The following is a 22,977-nucleotide window of genomic DNA, read 5'->3' as shown; positions in this document are numbered from 1 at the left end:
CATCCTTGTGTCCAAATCCTTCTTCAAAGAAGGAACGTCTTCTACACAATCTGGATGTAGTTCGTGCCCTCAAGTTCTACTTGCAGGCAACTAAAGATTTTCGCCAAACTTCTTCCCTGTTTGTCGTTTATTCTGGACAGAGGAGAGGTCAAAAAGCTTCTGCTACCTCTCTCTCTTTTTGGCTTCGTAGCATAATACGTTTAGCCTATGAGACTGCTGGACAGCAGCCTCCTGAAAGAATTACAGCTCATTCCACTAGAGCTGTAGCTTCCACTTGGGCCTTTAAGAATGAGGCCTCTGTTGAACAGATTTGCAAGGCTGCAACTTGGTCTTCGCTTCATACTTTTTCCAAATTTTACAAATTTGACACTTTTGCTTCTTCGGAGGCTATTTTTGGGAGAAAGGTTCTTCAGGCAGTGGTTCCTTCTGTATAATGAGCCTGCCTATCCCTCCCGTCATCCGTGTACTCTTGCTTTGGTATTGGTATCCCAGAAGTAATGATGACCCGTGGACTGATCACACATAACAGAAGAAAACATAATTTATGCTTACCTGATAAATTCCTTTCTTCTGTTGTGTGATCAGTCCACGGCCCGCCCTGTTTTAAGGCAGGTAAATATCTTTTAAATTATACTCCAGTCACCACTTCACCCTTGGTTTCTCCTTTCTCGTTGATTCTTGGTCGAATTACTGGGAGTGACGTAGAGGGGAGGAGCTATATGCAGCTCTGCTGGGTGAATCCTCTTGCATTTCCTGTTGGGGAGGAGTTATATCCCAGAAGTAATGATGACCCGTGGACTGATCACACAACAGAAGAAAGGAATTTATCAGGTAAGCATAAATTATGTTTTTTTTGAGAGAGACTTGTCTTCTAGAAAACAAACATTATTAGGTGTCTCTAGACAACAGTTTGAGTATATAATGTCCCATTCCCAAGCAAATACCCATGTATTGTGTTTAGACTTTAAAAAAAAAATAATATATATATGCTTTGTACTGAAAGAACAGACGTTTTTCTTTAAAATGAGGGTTTTTTGGAGGTCTATGGATAGTAAGGGTGCTGAGATTCACTGGTTTAAACAGCAACGCCCCTATCCAGCTCCCTTACCTGCCCGTCATATTACAGCCCCGTTTCATTCATGGTGACATCACCAGCACTCCCATGTAGCTTTGGGAGTGTTGCCCACTATAACACCTACGATCTTGCCTGCAGTGCAGAGTAATCTTCTATCTGGTGCAGTGATCAGCATGACAAGAACTGGTTGCCATGCTCTCAAGGGCAGCAGTTTCTCGTCATGCGCAGGCAAGCAGTTAAAGGACCATTGCATAATCAACAAATGCATAGTAAAAAGATCATGCAAAAGAACTTAGTTTGAATTTAAAATGATATTTGTCAGGAAATAAAACTGCTATTCAAAGTTAGGTAATTTTCCCCCTACATAATGTGACAGCCATCTGCCAATCAAAAAAATACATATACATATATTCTGTGAGTTCTTGCACATGCTCAGTATGAGCTGGTGCTTCAGAGAGTGTACGTATAAAATGATTTAAAAAGTGTATATTAATTAGTTATGTTTTACAGTTTATATTGTAACTTTATTATAAACTGATTAGTGGTATTGCTAGATGTATTTAATTGTAGTTATATTTTTAAATGTATGGTTTTTTTTTACACTAGGGTAATAAAATATGAAGAGTGCTATATAATGTGCTGGATCCAAAAGACAGAGCCAGAAATTTCTACAAAGCGTAGATACAGTATATATGAAAACAGAATCTTGTAACATCAGCAGCCACATTTAACTACAAGAAAAATTAAAGGTACATTTTTGTCTTATTATAACATTCATTAATTGGCATATCTTTCAGTTGTATAGTTCTTTAATATATTAGCAATTGTAGTTTTTTTTCAGTGTGACATATTTCTGTATCTCACTTTTAATTTAATGGGATTTTGTCTATAGTTGTTTCACATACAAAAAAATATTTATGTTAGATTCTATTGCAAACCTGGATAAAATAATAATAAAAGGACACAAAAATAATATTTGAAATCCACAGATATGGTGCACGCACATACATTTGCATATTGCATGTGCTCTAAGCAGGGCTAGTGATAATGTCATGTGACATTACTGATGGCACTTAAAGTATGTATACTCCTGCACACATTGTCATGGGAGTTTTAAAATATTAAAAGCTATTGCTCTACTCACACAGTGATGACATTCAATGGAAGCAATTCAGCAAAACTGATGTAAATTGAACATATTTCAAATATGCCCTTGTACAGTTAAATTGCAACATTTATGTACTGTAATTCAAATCTACATTATATAATTATTAGATAATCCCAATTGATTTATAATGCACTATTTTATCTTACTGTTTCCATGCCAGATTTATTTCATAAATTGGTGAGAGTCCATAAGATATTATATATGGGATTCAACTTTTGGCCACTACGAGGAGGCAAAGATATCCAAACATTCAAAGCGCTTTTAATCCTTCCCTCCTCTCTGTTATCCATCTCTTATCTTTGCCTCCACAGGAGACGTTTGTTTTTATTCCCCCCCCCCACACACAGTTCTTCTTGTGAACTCCACAGTTTGGGTATTGGAGAACTGGTACTGGAAAGAAAACAAGCTGGGGCCTACCTATCAAGCTCCGAAAGGAGCTTGATGGCCCGTGTTTCTGGCGAGTCTGAAGACTCGCCAGAAACAGCAGTTATGAAGCAGCAGTCACAAAGAATCAACAGACATCGCCGGAAATCAACCCGATCGAGTACATTGATTGACACCCCCCTGCTGGCGGCCCATTGGCTGCGAGTCTGCAGGGGGCGGCGTTGCACCAGCAGCTTTTGTGAGCTGCTGGTGCAATGCTGAATACGGAGAGCGTATTGCTCTCCGTATTCAGCAAGGTCTGGCGGACCTGATCCGCACTGTCGGACCTGATCCGCACTGTCGGATCAGGTCTGCCAGACCTTGTTAAATAGAGGCCAATGTATGCTTTCCTGATAAATTTCTTTCTTTAATGTTCGTGAGAGTCCACGAGACCTGTCCACATTTATGCTTTAAATTAGCAGCAGTTCTAGTTTGCACCTAATTTACCCTGCTTTGTTCTCTCTATTTTTTCTCCTTTCTTGGCTATATGTTAGACTGATATACTAGAGATAAGGGAAGGATTAAAGGGCCACTAAACCCAAAATCTTTCTTTCATGATTCAGATAGAGAATAGAAATTTAAACAACATTACAATTTACTTCCATTATTTATTTTGCTTCATTTTTTAAAATATCCTTAGTTGAAGAAAAAGCAATGCACATGGTGAGCCAATCACACGATGCTTCTATGTGCAGCAACCAATCAGCAGCTAGTGAGCATATCTAGATATGCTTTTCATCAAAGAATATCAAGAGAATAAAACTAATTAGATAATATAAGTAAATTAGAAAGATGTTTAAAATTGCATTCTCTTTCTAAATCATCAAAGAAAAAATGTGGGTGGCATGTCCCTTTAAAAGCTCTTGGAATGTTAGGGTATCATTTGCCTCCTCCTAGTGGCCAGGAGTAGATTCCCAGGTGTAATGACTCGTGGCCTCTCACGACCATGAAAGAATGAATTTATCAGGTAAGCATACATTTTGTATTTAAATAAACACATACACTCAACTCACTCTTTCTCATGGTTTGTTTAACAATGATGCACAGAAGTCTGTTTTTTAGGAGTGAAAAACTGCCTTACCAATTGGTACTTCATCCAATGGAACCTTTGTTTGCGTTTCACCAATTGCCAAAGATATTTCCACCAGAGATGCCTTTGAGTTGTTGGTTGTGAATGGCATTTTGGTTCATCTGCTCTGAGACTTGCTGCAAGTCTCTTGGTGTCAATCTGAGAGGAAAACAAAATTATTAGAATTAATTGGAGGTTACTTGTTGTAGAACTTGATTAGCTTTAAAGAGATGAGACCGAGATTGACCCACTGAATTCTTAAAGGGACATGAACGTCACAAAATGTCTTTCATTATTCAAAGATTACAAATATAAAAAGTTTCCAATTTACTTCTGTTATCAAATTTGCTTGGTTCTCATGTTATTCTTTGTTTAAGAGATATCTAGATAGGTAGCGTTCACATGCCTGAAGCACTGCATGACAGGAAATAGTGCTGCCAGTGCCATCTAGTGCTCTTGCTAATGTAAAACATTGTTGCAAAACTGCTGCTATATAGTGCTGCAGACACAAGCACTTCCCTGAACTTACCTTTCTGCTTTTCAACAAAGGATAACTAGAAACCGAATACAAATTGGTAATAGAAGTAAAATGGAAAGTGGTTTAAAATTGTATATTCTATCTGAATCATAAAAGAAAAACAATTTGGGTTTTATGTCCCTTTAAATCAAATGTGCAAGATAAAATAATCAATATATATGGTTATGAAGCTATATTTATCTATATATTTTTCTTATTATGAAACCATAAATGATAACACACAAGTATATAATATAATATTTCACAAACTGTGTTCTGTGGAACTGTGGTGTTTCATTATTTATGATTGTGTGTCCATAAGCAAGTTGCTGCAATATGTTTCTCTTTGTGGAATTTGAACAAGGTGCATTTCAGGCTGGCCCTTTATATATCTCACAGATACTAATGTTGAATTATGTGGGTTTATTGCACCTAACTTATAATACCAGTTCACATTTGCGTGCCCTGGTATTACTAAGTTGAGCACAAAAATCGCTTTCTCTTGTAAGGTGTATCCAGTCCACGGATTCATCTTTTACTTGTGGGATATTCTCCTTCCTAACAGGAAGTGGCAAAGAGAGCACACAGCAGAGCTGTCCATATAGCTCCCCCTCTAGCTCCACCCCCCAGTCATTCTCTTTGCTGGCTCTAAGCAACAGGGTCCCTCTCGGAAGGGTAAAGTGAATGTGGTGTTAGATTTGTAGTTTTTGTTCTACAAGCAAAAGTTTGTTATTTTTAATGGTACCGGTGTGTACTGTTTACTCTCCAGCAGAAAAGAGATGAAGATTTCTGCAGAGAGGAAGATGATTTTAGCATGTTGTAACTAAAATCCACTGCTGTTCCCACACAGGACTGAGGAGTACAAGAAAACTTCAGTTGGGGGGAACGGTTTGCAGGTTAGGCTGCAATAAGGTATGTTCAGTCATTTATTTCTAGACAAGACTGTGATAATGCTAGAAAAGGACTGATAAGATCCCCATGAGGGAAGGGTAAGCTTTATTCAGAGACTAAGTATGGAATTACAAGCTTACATAACAGGGCTAATTTATGCTGGTTGACACTATTTTATGGCAAGTTGACACTTTTTTATGGCAAACGGTTTTTACTTATAAAGATCGTTTTTGAGACACTTAGAAGGTCCCTTTGGGTTTCTTTCAGGGGTTGTTACCCACATGGCTAATATTATAACTCTTAGGAGTGTTTCTTTAGGCCTCACAGCACCGGAGTAAGGTGGGAGGGGCCTAATTTCGCGCCTCAGATGCGCAGTTAGATTGACTAGATCTTCAGGCTGTGTTCACATGGTGGCTCCTGCTACAGTTTGAGGACCCATAAGAAGCTTTTTCCCCATAATCTGACTCCTAAGGGAAGGTAGGGCCACAGCAGAGCTGTGGCAAGGTGCTAAATTTGTTTTAACCGGTCTGTTAGCTTACTATTGATACGGTTTTGGCATTAAGGGGTTAATCGATTTTTTTGCTAGTTGTGCAATCTTACCAATGCTTTAGGTACATACTGTGAAAATTTCAGAAAGTTTGGTGCATTTTTCACTGTTTTGGAAAATTGTGTGCCTTTTTTATTTCTTAAAGGCACAGTAACGTTTTTTTGCAAAGTGTGTTTTTGCTTGATTAATGTGATTTCTAAGCCTGTTTGTCTTACTACTAGTCTGTTAAACATGTCTGTCACCAAGGAAAATCCTTGTTCAATGTGTTTAGAAGCCATGGTGGAACCCCCTCTCAGAATGTGTCCCACTTGTACTGATATGTCTATACACTTTAAAGACCATATTGTTGCACTTAAAAATGTGGCCCAAGATGATTCTCAGACAGAAGGTAATGAGGTTAGCCCGTTGACCTCTCCCCAAGTGTCACAACCAGTTACGCCCGCTCAAACGACGCCTAGCACCTCTAGCGCGTCTAACTCTTTTACCTTACAAGACTTAGCGGCAGTTATGGATAATACCCTCTCAGTATTTTTATCTAAGCTGCCAGTGTTACCTGCAAAGCGGGATAGCTCTGTTTTTAGAACAGATTATGAGCATTCTGACGCTTTAGTAGCCGTATCCGATATACACTCACAACGCTCTGAAATGGGGGCGAGGGAGGTGCTGTCTGAGGGAGAAATTTCCGATTCGGGAAAGGTTGCTCCTCAGACAGACTCAGATATGTTGGCCTTTAAATTTAAACTAGAACACCTCCGCTTATTACTCAGGGAGGTATTAGTTACTCTGGATGACTGTGACCCTTTGGTGGTTCCAGAGAAATTGTGTAAAATAGACAAGTACCTAGAAGTTCCTGTGTACACTGATGTGTTCCCGGTCCCTAAGAGGATTGCGGATATAGTAACTAGGGAGTGGGATAGACCAGGTATTCCGTTTGTTCCCCCTCCTGTTTTTAAGAAAATGTTCCCCATATCTGACACCACGCGGGACTCGTGGCAGACGGTCCCTAAGGTGGAGGGGGCTGTTTCTTCACTTGCTAAACGCACAACCATACCAATTGAGGACAGTTGTGCTTTTAAAGACCCTATGGATAAAAAGTTAGAGGGTTTACTTAAGAAAATTTTTGCTCATCAATTTTTCCTTCTCCAACCTATAGCGTGCATTGTTCCTGTAACTACTGCAGCTGCTTTCTGGTTCGAGGCTCTGGAAGATGCGCTCCAGACGGAGACCTCATATGAGGATATTATGGACAGAATTAAGGCTCTTAAGATGGCTAATTCTTTTATCACAGATGCCGCTTTCCAACTAGCTAAGTTAGCGGCAAAGAATTCAGGTTTCGCCATTCTGGCGCGCAGGGCGCTATGGCTCAAGTCCTGGTCGGCCGATGTGTCGTCAAAATCCAAACTGCTGAACATCCCTTTCAAAGGAAAGACCCTTTTCGGGCCTGAATTGAAAGAGATTATATCAGAAATCACTGGGGGAAAAGGCCATGCTCTCCCTCAGGACAAGTCCTTTAAGACAAAGAACAAACAAAATAATTTTCGTTCCTTTCGAAATTTCAGGAGCGGTCTCGCTTCATCCTCCCCTGCTGCAAAGCAAGAGGGTAACACTTCACAACCCAGGGCAGCCTGGAAACCTTACCAAGGCTGGAACAAGGGTAAACAGGCCAAGAAGCCTGCAGCTGCCTCCAAGACAGCATGATGGGGTAGCCCCAGATCCGGGAGCGGATCTAGTAGGGGGCAGACTCTTTCTCTTCGCTCAGGCCTGGGCAAGAGACGTACACGATCCCTGGGCCTTAGAGATTGTATCCCAGGGATATCTCCCTAGAATTCAAGGACTCCCCTCCAAGGGGAAGATTCCACATTTCTCGTCTGTCTACAGACCAGACAAAGAAAGAGACGTTCTTACGCTGTATAGAAGACCTACATACAATGGGAGTGATCCACCCAGTTCCAATTGCGGAACAAGGGCTGGGTTTTTACTCAAACCTGTTTGTGGTTCCCAAAAAAGAAGGAACTTTCAGGCCAATCCTGGATCTCAAAATTCTAAACAAATTCCTCAGAATCCCATCATTCAAGATGGAGACCATTCGGACAATCTTACCAATGATCCAGGAGGGTCAATATATGACTACCGTGGATCTAAAGGATGCGTATCTACACATTCCTATCAACAAAGATCATCACCAGTTTCTCAGGTTTGCCTTTCTGGACAAGCATTTTCAGTTTGTGGCTCTCCCTTTCGTTTTGGCCACTGCTCCCAGAATTTTCACAAAGGTGTTAGGGTCCCTCCTGGCGATGCTAAGACCGCGGGGCATAGCAGTGGCTCCTTATCTAGACGACATCTTAATTCTGGCGTCAACTTTCCAAAGAGCCAAGTCTCACATGGAAATCGTAGTGGCCTTTCTGAGGTCTCACGGGTGGAAGGTGAACATCAAAAAGAGTTCTCTCTCCCCCCTCACAAGAGTTCCCTTCCTAGGAACACTAATAGACTCAGTAGAAATGAAAATATTTCTGACGGAGGTCAGAAAGTTAAAACTCTTAACTACTTGCCGAGCTCTTCATTCCATTCCTCGGCCGTCTGTAGCTCAGTGCATGGAGACAATCGGACTAATGGTAGCGGCAATGGACATAGTTCCTTTTGTACGGATACACCTCAGACCACTGCAACTATGCATGCTCAAACAGTGGAATGGGGATTATGCAGATTTGTCTCCTCAAATACAGTTGGACCAGGGGACCAGAGATTCTCTTCTCTGGTGGTTGTCTCAGGATCACCTGTCTCAGGAAATGTGTTTCCGCAGACCAGAGTGGATCATCGTAACGACCGACGCCAGTCTGTTGGGCTGGGGTGCTGTCTGGGACTCCCTGAAGGCTCAGGGCTTATGGTCTCGGGAAGAAGCCCTTCTCCCGATAAACATTCTGGAACTGAGGGCGATATTCAACGCTCTTCAGGCATGGCCTCAGCTAGCTGCGGCCAAATTCATCAGATTTCAGTCGGACAACATCACGACTGTAGCTTACATCAACCATCAAGGGGGAACAAGGAGTCCCCTAGCAATGATGGAAGTAACCAAAATAATCAGGTGGGCGGAGGATCATTCTTGCCACCTCTCAGCAATTCACATCCCAGGAGTAGACAACTGGAAAGCGGATTTTCTAAGTTGTCAGACTTTTCATCCGGGGGAGTGGGAACTCCACCCGGAGGTATTTGCCCAGCTGACTCAGCTATGGGGCACTCCAGAATTGGATCTGATGGGGTCCCGTCAGAATGCCAAACTTCTTCTTTACGGGTCCAGGTCCCGGGATCCCCAGGCGGTGTTGATAGATGCTCTAGCAGCGCCTTGGTCCTTCAATCTGGCCTATGTGTTTCCACCGTTTCCTCTCCTTCCTTGTCTGGTTGCCAGAATCAAGCAGGAGAGGGCGTCAGTGATTCTAATAGCACCTGCGTGGCCACGCAGGACTTGGTATGCAGACCTAGTGGACATGTCATCCGTTCCACCATGGACTCTGCCAATGAGGCAGGACCTTCTATTTCAAGGTCCTTTCAAACATCCAAATTTAATTTCTCTGCGTCTGACTGCTTGGAGATTGAACGCCTAATTCTATCTAAGCGTGGTTTCTCTGAGTCGGTTATCGATACCCTGATTCAGGCTAGAAAGCCTGTCACCAGGAAAATCTACCATAAGATTTGGCGAAAATATCTTTGTTGGTGCGAATCCAAGGGCTACTCATGGAGTAAGATTAGGATTCCCAGGATATTGTCTTTTCTCCTAGATGGATTGGAGAAAGGATTGTCAGCTAATTCCTTAAAAGGACAGATATCTGTTTTTTTTAATTCTTTCCCACAAACGTCTGGCGGAGGTACCAGACGTTCAAGCGTTTACTCAGGCTTTAGTCAGAATCAAGCCTGTTTATAGACCTGTGGCTCCGCTATGGAGTCTGAATTTAGTTCTTTCAGTTCTGTAAGGGGTTCCGTTTGAACCTTTACATTCCATAGATATTAAGCTTTTATCTTGGAAAGTTTTGTTTTTGGTAGCTATCTCTTCTGCGCGAAGAGTTTCAGAGTTATCTGCTTTACAGTGTGACTCACCTTACTTGGTGTTCCATGCAGATAAGGTAGTTTTGCATACCAAACCTGGTTTTCTTCCTAAGGTTGTGTCTAATAAGAATATTAACCAGGAAATTGTTGTTCCTTCTCTGTGTCCTAATCCTTCTTCGAAGAAGGAACGTCTGTTACACAATCTTGATGTGGTTTGTGCTTTAAAGTTCTATTTACAAGCAACTAAGGTTTTCAGACAAACAACTTCATTGTTTGTTATCTATTCTGGTAAGAGGAGAGGTCAAAAGGCGACCTCTACCTCTCTTTCCTTTTGGCTGAAAAGCATCATCCGTTTGCCCTATGAGACTGCTGGCCAGCAGCCTCCTGAAACAATTACTGCTCATTCTACCAGAGCAGTGGCTTCCACATGGGCTTTTAAAAATGAGGCTTCTGTTGAACAGATTTGTAAGGCAGCAACTTGGTCTTCGCTGCATACTTTTTCCAAATTTTACAAATTCGATACTTTTGCTTCTTCGGAGGCTATTTTTGGGAGAAAGGTTTTATAAGCAGTGGTGCCTTCCGTTTAAGGTACCTGTCTTGTTCCCTCCCTTCATCCGTGTCCTAAAGCTTTGGTATTGGTATCCCACAAGTAAAGGATGAATCCGTGGACTGGATACACCTTACAAGAGAAAACAGAATTTATGCTTACCTGATAAATTACTTTCTCTTGTGGTGTATCCAGTCCACGGCCCGCCCTGTCATTTTAAGACAGGTGTTTTTTATTTTTAAACTACAGTCACCACTGCACCCTATGGTTTCTCCTTTTTCTTCCTAACCTTCGGTCGAATGACTGGGGGGTGGAGCTAGAGGGGGAGCTATATGGACAGCTCTGCTGTGTGCTCTCTTTGCCACTTCCTGTTAGGAAGGAGAATATCCCACAAGTAAAGGATGAATCCGTGGACTGGATACACCACAAGAGAAAGTAATTTATCAGGTAAGCATAAATTCTGTTTTTGTGTGAGCAATATTTTGCGCTCAATTTATAATCAAGCCCACAATGGGCTAATCTTCTTGAGAGAGAATAGCTCCTTATCTTATCTGTTTAATTATTTACACAAACTCCTTTATGTTCTTAGTTACTGTTTGCTCAAAGGCTAATACTTAGTGCCTGATGATTAAAACCTCACAGGCATAGAGAAAAATCACACTAAGGGGCCGATTTAATAATGTGCGGGCGGACATGATCCACTGTAGCAGATCATGTCTGCCGCGCATCGATTTATCATTGCACAAGCTTTTCTAGTGAAATGTGTCAGTCATCCCGATCGTATCCGATTGAGCTGATTGCTGTCCGAGTTAAGGAACAACTCATGGTTCCAGCAATCTGGAAACTACGGGGGTAGATTGCAGCATCCACTGCTTGTTAAATCTACCCCTAAATCTTAGTGGGGTTTTGTTTAGCATAATATTGTAATGTATATGTCTCTCTTTCACTCGTAGAACACTGCATAGCTGGATAAATAGTTCTCAAGGTAACCTTTTCCTTTATAAAATTCTTCAAGGGATCTCATGGTACTAACAAGACTTTTTAGATAACCTCACCAGAGCGGAGAGCTTTACATTATAGGGGCCTTAGAGAGAACAATGGAAAATGAACATTTATAGAAAATAAACGTTTCTCTTGTAAAGCTGTATCCAGTCCACGGGTTCATCCATTACTTGTGGGATATTCTCCTTCCCAACAGGAAGCTGCAAGAGGACACCCACAGCAGAGCTGTCTATATAGCTCCTCCCCTAACTGCCTCCCCCAGTCATTCTCTTGCAGCTCTCGACAAGAAAGGAAGTATCAAGAGAGATGTGGTGACTTAGTGTAGTTTTTACCTTCAATCAAAAGTTTGTTATTTTTAAACAGTACCGGCGTTGTACTGTTTTTACTCTCAGGCAGAAATTGGAAGAAGACTTCTGCCTAGAGGTTTGATGATCTTAGCGGTTTGTAACTAAGGTCCTTTGCTGTTCTCACACATAACTGAAGAGTATGGAAAGAAAACTTCAGTTGGGGGGATGGTCTGCAGATTGCCTGCTTTGAGGTATGTTCAGTATATTTATTTCTAGAGAGATGATAAGGTCTAGAAAATGCTGACAGTGCCTGGTATATTTAAGGTAAGCCTGATACAGTGATTTAACAACAACTGGGATCATGCTTGCAAAAAGAGGTAATATTCATGTTAATACTTATATTACTTAGTGTAAAAACGTTTGCATGATTTATAAATAAAAACGTTTTTTCTCTGAGGGTGATAAATCTTTATTTGGGGCCTAGTTTCCACATGGCTTGTTAGATTACTCCTAGGGGTACTTTTTTAAGGCCCTCTGACTTTGAGTGCATGGTGGGAGGGGCCTATTTTCGTTTTCAGTCTGAGACATCCAGCTTCCCTGAAGGAGTCCTCTGGCTTATAGGACCTCTATAGAGGGTTTTGTTCCTGCAAAAATCGTATTTGAGGGCCGGTAGGAGCCACAGCAGTGCTGTGGCAGTGTGTTTGACTGTTTGTTAACAGGTTTAATGTTTTTCTAATTCATTTTTGGGCCTGAGGGGTTAATCATCCATTTGCAAGTGGGTGCAATGCTGCTTTAGTCCCTTATACACACTGTAAAAATTTCGTAGAGTTTACTACTTTTTTTCACTGTTTTGCAGTTTATGTGGTAGTTTTTTTTCTCTTAAAGGCACAGTACCGTTTTTTATTATTGCTTTTTTCACATTTATTAAAGTGTTTTCCAAGCTTGCTGGTCTCATTACTAGTCTGTTAAACATGTCTGACATAGAGGAAACTCCTTGTTCATTATGTTTAGAAGCCATTGTGGAACCCCCTCTTAGAATGTTTACCAAATGCACTGACCTTTCTATAAGTTATAAAGAACATATTATGGCTTTTAAAGATTTATCACCAGAGGTTTCTCAGACTGACAAAAGGGAGGTCAAACCACCTAGCTCTCCCAATTTGTCAGAACCTATTTCTCCCGCGCAAGTGACACCAAGTACATCTGGCGCGTCCAATGCGTTTACTTTACAAGACATGGCGGCAGTTATGAATCATACCCTCACAGAGGTATTGTCCAAACTGCCAGGGTTACAAGGAAAGCAAGACAGCTCTGGGGCTAGAACAAATACAGAGCTCTCTGAAGTTTTAGTAGCTTAGTCTGATATACCCTCATAATGTGCAGAAGTTGAAGCAGGAGAGCTTCTATCTGTGGGTGACTTCTCTGATTCAGGGAAGGCGTTACTTCAGTCTGACTGAAATGACAGCATTTAAATTTAAGCTTGAACACCTCCGTGTGTTGCTCAGGGAGGTTTTAACGACTCTGAATGACTGTGACACCATTGTAGTCCCAGAGATATTGTGTATAATGGACAAATACTTTGCAGTGCCTGTTTACACTGATGTTTTTCCAATCCCTAAGAGGTTTTCAGAAATTATTACTAAGGAATGGGATAGACCAGGTGTGCCGTTCTCTCCCCCTCCTGCTTTTAAGAAAATGTTTCCTATAGATGCCGTTAGACGGGACTTGCGGCAGACGGTCCCTAAGTTGAAGGGAGCAGTCTCTACCCTAGCTAAGCGTACAACTATTCCTGTCGAGGACAGTTGTGCTCTCCTAGATCCTATTGATAAGAAATTAGAGGGTTTCCTTAAGAAAATCTTTATACAACAAGGTTTTATTCTCCAGCCTCTTGCATGCATTGCCCCAGTCACTGCTGCAGCGGCTTTCTGGTTCGAGTCTCTGGAGGAGGCTTTACAGGTAGAGACCCCGTTGGATGATATCTTTGACAGGCTTAAGGCTCTTAAGTTAGCCAATTCATTTATTTCTGACGCCGTTTTTCATTTATCCAAGCTAACGGCTAAAAATTCAGGTTTTGCCATTCAGGCACGTAGGGCGCTATGGCTTAAATCCTAGTCAGCTGATGTCACTTCAAAGTCTAAACTTCTCAATATCCCCTTCAAAGGGCAGACCCTATTTGGGCCTGGACTGAAGGAGATCATTTCTGATATTACTTGACGAAAAGGCCATGCCCTTCCCCAGGATAGGTCCAACAAGTTAAGGACCAAACAGACTAATTTTCGTTCCTTTCGAAACTTCAAGAGTGGCGCAGCTTCATCTTCCTCTTCTACAAAACAAGAAGGAAATTTTGCCCAGTCCAAGCCAGTCTGGAGACCTAACCAGGCTTGGAACAAGGGGAAACAGGCCAAAAAGCCTGCTGCTGCCTCTAAGACAGCATGAAGGAGTAGCCCCCGATCCGGGACCGGATCTAGTGGGGGGCAGACTTTCTCTCTTCGCCCAGGCTTGGTCAAGAGACGTACAGGAACCCTGGGCTCTGGAGATTGTTTCCCAGGGATATCTTCTGGATTTCAAAGCTTCATCTCCAAAGGGGAGATTTCATCTCTCACAATTATCTGCAAACCAGATAAATAGAGAGGCATTCTTACATTGCGTTCAAGACCTACTAGTTATGGGAGTGATCCACCCAGTTCCAAAGGAGGAACAGGGGCAGGGCTTCTATTCAAATCTGTTTATAGTTCCCAAGAAAGAGGGAACTTTCAGACCAATCTTGGATCTCAAGATCCTAAACAAATTTCTCAGGGTCTCATCCTTCAAGATGGAGACTATTCGAACCATCCTACCTATGATCCAGGAGGGTCAATATATGACTACCGTGGATTTAAAGGATGCTTATCTACATATTCCGATACACAGGGATCATCATCAGTTTCTCAGGTTCGCCTTCCTAGACAGGCATTACCAATTTGTGGCTCTTCCCTTCGGGTTAGCCACGGCACCAAAAATCTTTACGAAGGTTCTAGGGTCCCTTCTGGCGGTTCTAAGACCGCGGGGTATAGCAGTAGCCCCTTACCTAGACGACATCCTGATACAGGCGTCAACTTTTCAAATCGCCAGGTCCCATACGGACATTGTTCTGGCATTCCTAAGGTCTCACGGGTGGATGGTGAACGAAGGAAAGAGTTCTCTCTCACCTCTCACAAGAGTTTCCTTCCTAGGAGCTCTGATAGATTCAGTAAAAATGAAGATTTATCTGACAGAGGTCAGGTTGTCAAAACTTCTAACTTTCTGCCGTGCTTTCTATTCCATTTCTCGTCCGTCAGTGGTTCAGTTTATGGAGGTAATCGGATTAATGGTAGCGGCAATGTACATAGTTCCGTTTGCCCGCCTACATCTCAGACCACTGCAACTTTGCATGCTCAATCAGTGGAATGGGGATTACACAGATTTGTCCCCTCTACTAAATCTGGATCAAGAGACCAGGGATTCTCTTCTCTTGTGGCTATCTCGGGTCCATCTGTCCAAGGGAATGAGTTTCCGCAGGCCAGAATGGACTATAGTAACGACAGATGCCAGCCTTCTGGGCTGGGGTGCAGTCTGGAACTCCCTGAAGCCTCAGGGTTCGTGGACTCAGGAGGAGGCCCTCCTTCCGATAAACATTCTGGAATTAAGAGCGATATTCAATGCTCTTCAGGCTTGGCCTCAGCTAGCTGCGGTCAGGTTCATTAGATTTCAGCCGGACAACATCACGACTGTAGCCTATATCAACCATCAGGGGGGAACAAGGAGCCCCCTGGCAATGTTGGAGGTTTCAAAGATAATTCTATGGGCAGAGGTTCACTCTTGCCATCTCTCAGCTATCCATATCCCAGGAGTAGAGAACTGGGAGGCGGATTTTCTAAGTCGGCAGACTTTTCATCCGGGGGAGTGGGAGCTCCATCCGGAGGTATTTTCCCAGTTGATCCAACTTTGGGGCAAACCAGAACTGGATCTCATGGCGTCTCATCAGAACGCCAAGCTTCCTTGTTACAGGCCCAGGGATCCCAAGGCAGCGCTGATAGATGCTCTAGCAGCGCCCTGGTCCTTCAGCCTGGCTTATGTGTTTCCACCGTTTCCTCTGCTCCCTCGTCTGATTGCCAAGATCAAGCAGGAGAGAGCTTCGGTGATCTTGATAGCCCCTGCGTGGCCACGCAGGACTTGGTATGCAGATCTGGTGGACATGTCATCCTTTCCACCATGGACTCTGCCGCTAAGGCAGGACCTTCTACTTCAAGGTCCCTTCAAACATCCAAATTTAATTTCTCTACGTCTGACTGCTTGGAGATTGAACGCTTGATTCTATCAAAGCGTGGTTTTCCCGAATCGGTCATTGATACCTTAATTCAGGCTCGAAAGCCTGTCACCAGGAAAATCTATCATAAGATATGGTGTAAATATCTTCATTGGTGTGAATCCAAGGGTTACTCATGGAGTAAGGTCAGGATTCCTAGGATATTATCTTTTCTCCAAGATGGATTGGAGAAGGGTTTGTCGGCTAGTTCCTTAAAGGGACAGATTTCTGCTCTGTCTATTCTTTTGCGGTTCCAGACGTTCAGGCGTTTTCTCAGGCTTTAGTTAGAATCAAGCCTGTGTTTAAACCTGTTGCTCCGCCATGGAGTTTAAATTTAGTACTTAAAGTTTTTCAAGGGGTTTCGTTTGAACCTTTGCATTCCATAGGTATTAAGCTTTTATCTTGGAAAGTTCTGGTTTTAGTAGTTATCTCCTCGGCTCGAAGAGTTTCGGAGTTATCTGCTTTACAATGTGATTACCCTTATCTGATTTTCCATGCAGATAAGGTAGTGTTACGTACCAAACCTGGGTTTCTTCCTAAGGTGGTATCTAATAAGAATATCAATCAGGAGATTGTTGTTCCTTCACTATGTCCTAATCCTTCTTCAAAGATGGAACGTCTATTACACAATCTTGATGTGGTTCGTGCTTTAAAGTTTTATTTACAAGCTACGAAGGATTTTCGTCAAACATCTGCTTTGTTTGTTGTCTACTCTGGACAGAGGAGAGGCCAAAAGGCCTCGGCAACTTCTCTTTCTTTTTGGCTAAGAATTATAATACGCTTAGCTTATGAGACTGCTGGCCATCAGCCTCCTGAAAGAATTACAGCTCATTCTACTAGAGCAGTAGCTTCCACATGGGCTTTTAAACATGAGGCCTCTGTTGAACAGATTTCTAAGGCGGCGACTTGGTCTTCGCTTCATACCTTTTCTAAATTCTATAAATTTGATACTTTTGCTTCTTCGAAGGCTGTTTTTGGGAGAAAGGTCTTACAGGCAGTGGTGCCTTCCGTTTAAGTTCCTGCCTTGTCCCTCCCTTCATCCGTGTCCTAAAGCTTTGGTATTGGTATCCCACAAGTAATGGATGAACCCGTGGACTGGATACACCTTTACAAGAGAAAACAAAATTTATGCTTACCTGCTAAATTTATTTCTCTTGTGGTGTATCCAGTCCACGGCCCGCCCTGTCATTTTAAGGCAGGTGTTTTTTATTTTTAAACTACAGTCACCACTGCACCCTATAGTTTCTCCTTTTTTTCATGCTTGTCTTCGGTCGAATGACTGGGGATGGCAGTTAGGGGAGGAGCTATATAGACAGCTCTGCTGTGGGTGTCCTCTTGCAGCTTCCTGTTGGGAAGGAGAATATCCCACAAGTAATGGATGAACCCGTGGACTGGATACACCACAAGAGAAATAAATTTATCAGGTAAGCATAAATTTTGTTTTTAGTAGCCCCCCCACTTGGAACATTAGTTTATCTAAATCTTTTTGTTTATACGTTGTTTTTTTGTAACCAGAACTTAAGTTCAGAAATGTTCAGTACAATAGACAAAATCAGCTATTCCAAATGATGAAATAAAGATGAAGGAGCTATTTGTAAACCATTTAATAAACTCCAGTAGGTAAAATGGATAATTGGAAGCACATTAAAGAGAAGAAGATATAATGAGGCCTATTTATCAAAGGTCTTGTGGACCTGATCCGACAGTGCAGATCAGGTCCTCAAGACCTCGCTGAATGCGGAGAGCAACGCCGCCCCCTGCAGACTCGCGGCCAATCGGCCGCCAGCAGGGAGGTGTCAATCAACCCGATCATACTCGATCGGGTTGAATTGTGGCGATCTCTGTCCGCCTCATCAGAGCAGGCGGACAGGGTTATGGAGCAGCGGTCTTTAGATAACTGCTGTTTCTAGCGAGTCTGAAACACGGGCCATTCGGAGCTTGATAAATGGGCCTCTAAGAGTACACTGTCCCTTTAACTCCATTCAGGGGTTACACATATAGTTATTTACATGCAATCGTGCACTCTTGAGGAAAAAGTGCCAGATGCACTCTGAAATGCGTTGCAGAATTTAAAGTTTTTAATCCAATAAATAGCTCTCTATGCTCAAAGTTTTTTTTGTTTCATCAAGGATTGAAGTGTGTTTTTTATACCTATTCTAATTGTGGATCTGGTACCTGTATGCCTATGTGAGCTAGCTGGTGGGCTCATATTATCCCAGCCTGTGTGACTTGCACTGCAATATAGTGCGCCACTTCTGTGAGTATATATATTGAAGGGTCTCTGGGCTTATTCTCTATGCTGTAACAATCGCATGCACTATTGGAGTACCCCCCTCCCTTCCTTCTTGTATCCTTATGCATAGCAACCTTGGAGATATACACGTTCTGGAGTGAGCCAACTCGTGGGCTCTGATCTATTCAGCCTACCTGACTTGCACTGCCATATAGTGCGCCACACCTGTGAGTATCATTCTTTAGAATGACTTTATGATACTACTGTAATTATTTGTGGTGATAAACTGCACCATTGGAACGCCTTTTTTTTGTCTTTACATATTTGCACGTTTATGCCCCTTTAAAGGGACACTAAATATATTTCTAATTATGGGTGCTGCCATTTTGAAACCTAGGTTAAACTGCAGGTATCTGAAGGATAGTTGCTGCACATGTGCAAACACATAAGCAATGGAATATAGTGAAAGACAGATTTAAACATGGTAACACCCATGATTTGAGGTATTACCCTCAATATTATCCCTTTAAAGTGACATAAAACCCCAAATTAGTCTTTCCTGATTCGAGTAGAACATACAATTTTAAACAGCTGTCAAATTTACTTCTAGTAATCAATTTTCTTTGTTTTTTGTTATCCTTTGTTGAAAAGCAGGAAGGTAAGTTAAGGAGTGTGCATGTGTCTGCCGTACTATCTACTATGGCACCAGTATTGCAAAAATGTTGAACCTTAGCAAGAGCACTATTTCTTATCATGTGTTGCTCCAGACATGTGCACGCTATCTATCTAGATATCTCTTTGACAAAGAATAGAAAGAGTACAAAGCAAATTTGATAACATAAGTAAATTGGAAACCTCTGAATCATGAAAGACCACTTTTGGGTTTCATGTCCCTTTAAGTAACACAGTTACAGCCAATGAAATCAAGCAATGTGTAGTAGTGCAAAGGCAGCGTGCCAGTAAATTAGTTACGTGTTGCACTGGTTAGACGCTCTGCTCTAAAATGTAAGCTTTTATTAAAACAGACCTGTTTAATATCTGCTTGTGTAAATACACTATTAAACATAACACTGCAGGCATATATTGGGCCATTATAAACACTTTATATGTTGTGTTACCTGTTTTACAACACTTCTGAGTATGCATACAACACTTATTTTGCTAATTTTTATTTTTCTGATTGCAGTGACAGCAAGCAATAGTCACTACATGTTATATGCTATTACGTTGTAAAGTTTTATGGGGGCCGGTGTTCTTTTACCTTTGGCACATGAAAACTAAATGTTGTGCTTCATTGTCATGACTATGCAACGTAGGATAATGGTCTCTAAGGAGTGAAGGATAAAAGTCCTATGTATAACATGCAGTAAATGCAGTAAATAAATAAAGAAGTAAATAAGTGGCGTATTTAGGTTTAGTGCTGCCCTAGGCACTCAAATTCTGCTGCGCCCCTCCAGGTGTTAGGCAATAATATTTATAATATTTTTTGGTGACGGTGTAACGTGACCTTTTTTCACTGCATTTCCAAAGTAAAAGTTCATGTTTAAATGTGCGTGAATGTAGATGGTGAGTGTGTGTGTAGTGAAACTCAAAAAGAGCTCATTCCCATATCTGCCGCCCTAGGCAAGTGCCTTGCTTGTCTACACCAAAATACACCCCTGAAGTAAATATATAAATGTTAAGACTAAACAAAGTCCCTCTGGTGGACTAAAATATTAAAATGCCCTTAAAAATATAAAATATAATGGAAATGACAAAAAATTAAGGTTAGGTCCCTCAAGTGGGTCATATAACCGTAAACCTGTAAATGTCTGCTCACATCTTCATAAATCGGCCCCCATGAGTGCGATTTGGCAAAGTTAAAACAGAATTTCTCTTGTAAGATGTATCGAGTCCACGGATTCATCCTTACTTGTGGGATATTCTCCTCCCCTACAGGAAGTGGCAAAGAGAGCACCCACAGCATAGCTGTCTATAGAGCTCCCCCTAAGCTCCACCCCCAGTCATTCTCTTTGCCTACTCTAAGTAACTAGGAAGTGCAGAGCGAGTGTGGTGACAAAAATGTTAGTTTTTTATTTCTCAAGCAAAAGTTTTTTTTTTTTTTAAATGGTGCCGGTGTGTACTATTTACTCTCTGGCAGAAAAGAGATGAAGATTTCTGCAAGGTGGATTATGATCTTAACACTTTGTAACTAAGATCCACTGCTGTTCTCAAAAGGGCTGAAGAGTACAGGAAAACTTCAGTTGGGGGAACGGTTTGCATGCTAAGCTGCATATGAGGTATGTTCAGTCTATATTTTTCTAGACAGACTGTGTTTATTCTAGAAAAGGCTGGCAATATCCCCATGAGGAAGGGTAAGCTGTATTCAGACACTTGGATAGGAATTTTCAGCTTGCTTGAAGGGCTCATTTGTTACTGGTTACACTGTTAGGAAAAAACGTTTTTGTTTGTTCAGTAAATGATGCAATTATAACGTTTTTTGAAGGGATTAAAGGGATCATTGTGGCTTGTGTTAGGGTTTTTTAACCCACATGGTTAATTAAGAGACACTCAGGTGTTTTTCTAATAGGCCTCAAAACATTGAGTGGGGTGGGAGGGGCCTATTTTCGAACCTCAGTTGCGCAGTTTATTTTCCTTAGAGACATCCAACTGCTTCTCTAGAGGTTCCTGCTGTGTTTGTGGGCTGTAAAGGAGGTTTTTCCCCCACAAATCGTTCTGAAGGGCAGGTAGGCGCCACAGCAGAGCTGTGGCAAGGAGCTGGAAGTCTTTTTTTACCGGTTTTGACGTTTTTTCAATCCGGTTTTACCATTAAAGGGTTAATTGTTTATTTGCATAGCTGTGCAAAGTTACTAAGGCTATAAGATACTACTGTAAAAATTTCGATAAGTTTACTGTTTTTTTACACTGTTTTGCAGAACTTGTGCAGATTTTTTTCTCTTAAAGGCACAGTACCGTTTTATTTCTAAGTGTTATTTACTTTGATTACAGTGTTTTCTAAGCTTGCTTGTTACATTACTAGCCTGTTTAACATGTCTGACACCAAGAAAAATCCTTGTTCAATATGTTTGGAAGCCATTGTGGAACCCCCTCTTAGAATGTGTCCCAATTGTACTGATATGTCTATAAATTATAAAGAACATATATTAGCACTTAAAAATAGAACAATAGATGATTCTCAATCAGGAGTAAATAAGGGTTCGCCATCTAGCTCTCCCCAAGTGTCACAACCAGTAACGCCCGCACAAGTGACGCCTAGTACCTCTAGTGCGTCACATTCATTTACTTTACAAGACATGGCCACAGTTATGAATACAACCCTCACTGAGGTTTTATCCAAACTGCCTGGTTTACAAGGAAAGCGGGACAGCTCTGGGTTAAGGAAAAATGCTGAGCCGTCTCACGCTTTAGTAGCCGTATCTGATATGCCCTCACAATGCTCTGAAGGGGCGAGGGATTTGTTATGTGAGGGAGAAATTTCTGATTCAGGAAAGACGCTTCCTCAGACAGATTCTGATATGACGGCCTTTAAATTTAAGCTTGAACATCTCCGCTTATTGCTTAGGGAGGTATTAGCAACTCTAGATGATTGTGACCCTATAGTGGTCCCAGAGAAATTGTGTAAAATGGATAGATACTTAGAGGTTCCTGTTTACACTGATGTTTTTCCAGTCCCTAAGAGGATTGTGAATATTATTGCTAAGGAGTGGGATAGGAGTGGGTATTCCGTTCACTCCCCCTCCTGTTTTTAACAAAATGTTTCCCATATCTGACACCATAAGGGACTAATGGCAGACAGTTCCTAAGGTGGAGGGAGCTATTTCTACTCTGTCTAAGCGTACAACTATACCTATTGAGGACAGTTGTGCTTTCAAAGATCCTATGGATAAAAAATTAGAGGGTCTCCTGAAGAAAATTTTTGTTCATCAAGGTTTTTCTCTCCAACCTATTGCATGCATTGTTCCTGAAACAAATGCAGCTGCTTTCTGGTTTGAGGCTCTAGAAGAGGCTCTTCAAATGGAGACTCCATTAGAGGAAATTATGGACAGAATTAAGGCCCTTAAGTTGGCTAATTCTTTTATTACAGATGCTGCTTTTCAACTGGCTAAATTAGCGGCAAAGAATTCAGGTTTTGCCATTTTAGCACGCAGGGCGTTATGGCTTAAGTCCTGGTCTGCTGATGTGTCATCTAAGTCTAAACTTTTGAACATTCCTTTCAAGGGTAAGACCCTATTCGGGCCTGAACTGAAAGAGATTATTTCAGACATCACTGGAGGGAAAGGTCATGCCCTCCCTCAGGATAGATCAAATAAGATGACGACCAAACAAAATCATTTTCGTTCCTTTCGGAACTTTAAGAGTGGTCCCGCTTCAGCTTCCTCTGCTACAAAGCAAGAGGGGAATTTTGCCCAATCCAAGTCAGTCTGGAGACCTATCCAGGCTTGGAACAAGAGTAAACAGGCCAAGAAGCCTGCAGCTGCCTTTAAGACAGCATGAAGGGGTAGCCCCCGATCCGGGACCGGATCTAGTAGGGGGCAGACTCTCTCTTTGCTCAGGCTTGGGCAAGAGATGTTCAGGATCCCTGGGCTTTAAAAATTGTGTCCCAGGGATATCTTCTGGAATTCAAGGGCTCCCTTCCAAGGGGGAGATTTCACATTTCTCGATTGTCTGTAAACCAGACAAAGAGAGAGGCGTTCTTACGCTGTGTAGAAGACCTACATACCATGGGAGTGATCCGCCCAGTCCCAAAAGAGGATCAGTGGCTAGGGTTTTATTCAAACCTGTTTGTGGTTCCCAAGAAAGAGGGAACTTTCAGACCAATCTTGGATCTCAAAATTCTAAACAAGTTCCTCAAAGTT

The 22,977-nt window shown here is 41.9% G+C and overlaps 1 long non-coding RNA gene across 1 annotated transcript in view; it reads right to left on the bottom strand.

Annotated features, from left to right (window-relative positions):
- LOC128643197 (uncharacterized) overlaps positions 1–22,977 on the bottom strand; it is a 64,214-nt gene that overhangs the window by 6,679 nt on the left and 34,558 nt on the right. The window contains exon 2 of the long non-coding RNA XR_008399782.1: positions 3,748–3,894. This is a non-coding gene — a long non-coding RNA (uncharacterized LOC128643197). The remainder of the gene's footprint in view (positions 1–3,747; positions 3,895–22,977) is intronic.

The sequence above is a fragment of the Bombina bombina genome, chromosome 12 (assembly GCF_027579735.1).
Source record: "Bombina bombina isolate aBomBom1 chromosome 12, aBomBom1.pri, whole genome shotgun sequence".
Classification (NCBI taxonomy): domain Eukaryota; kingdom Metazoa; phylum Chordata; class Amphibia; order Anura; family Bombinatoridae; genus Bombina; species Bombina bombina.
Note: the sequence above shows the minus strand (reverse complement) of the source record. Positions and strands in the feature narration are given on the sequence as shown.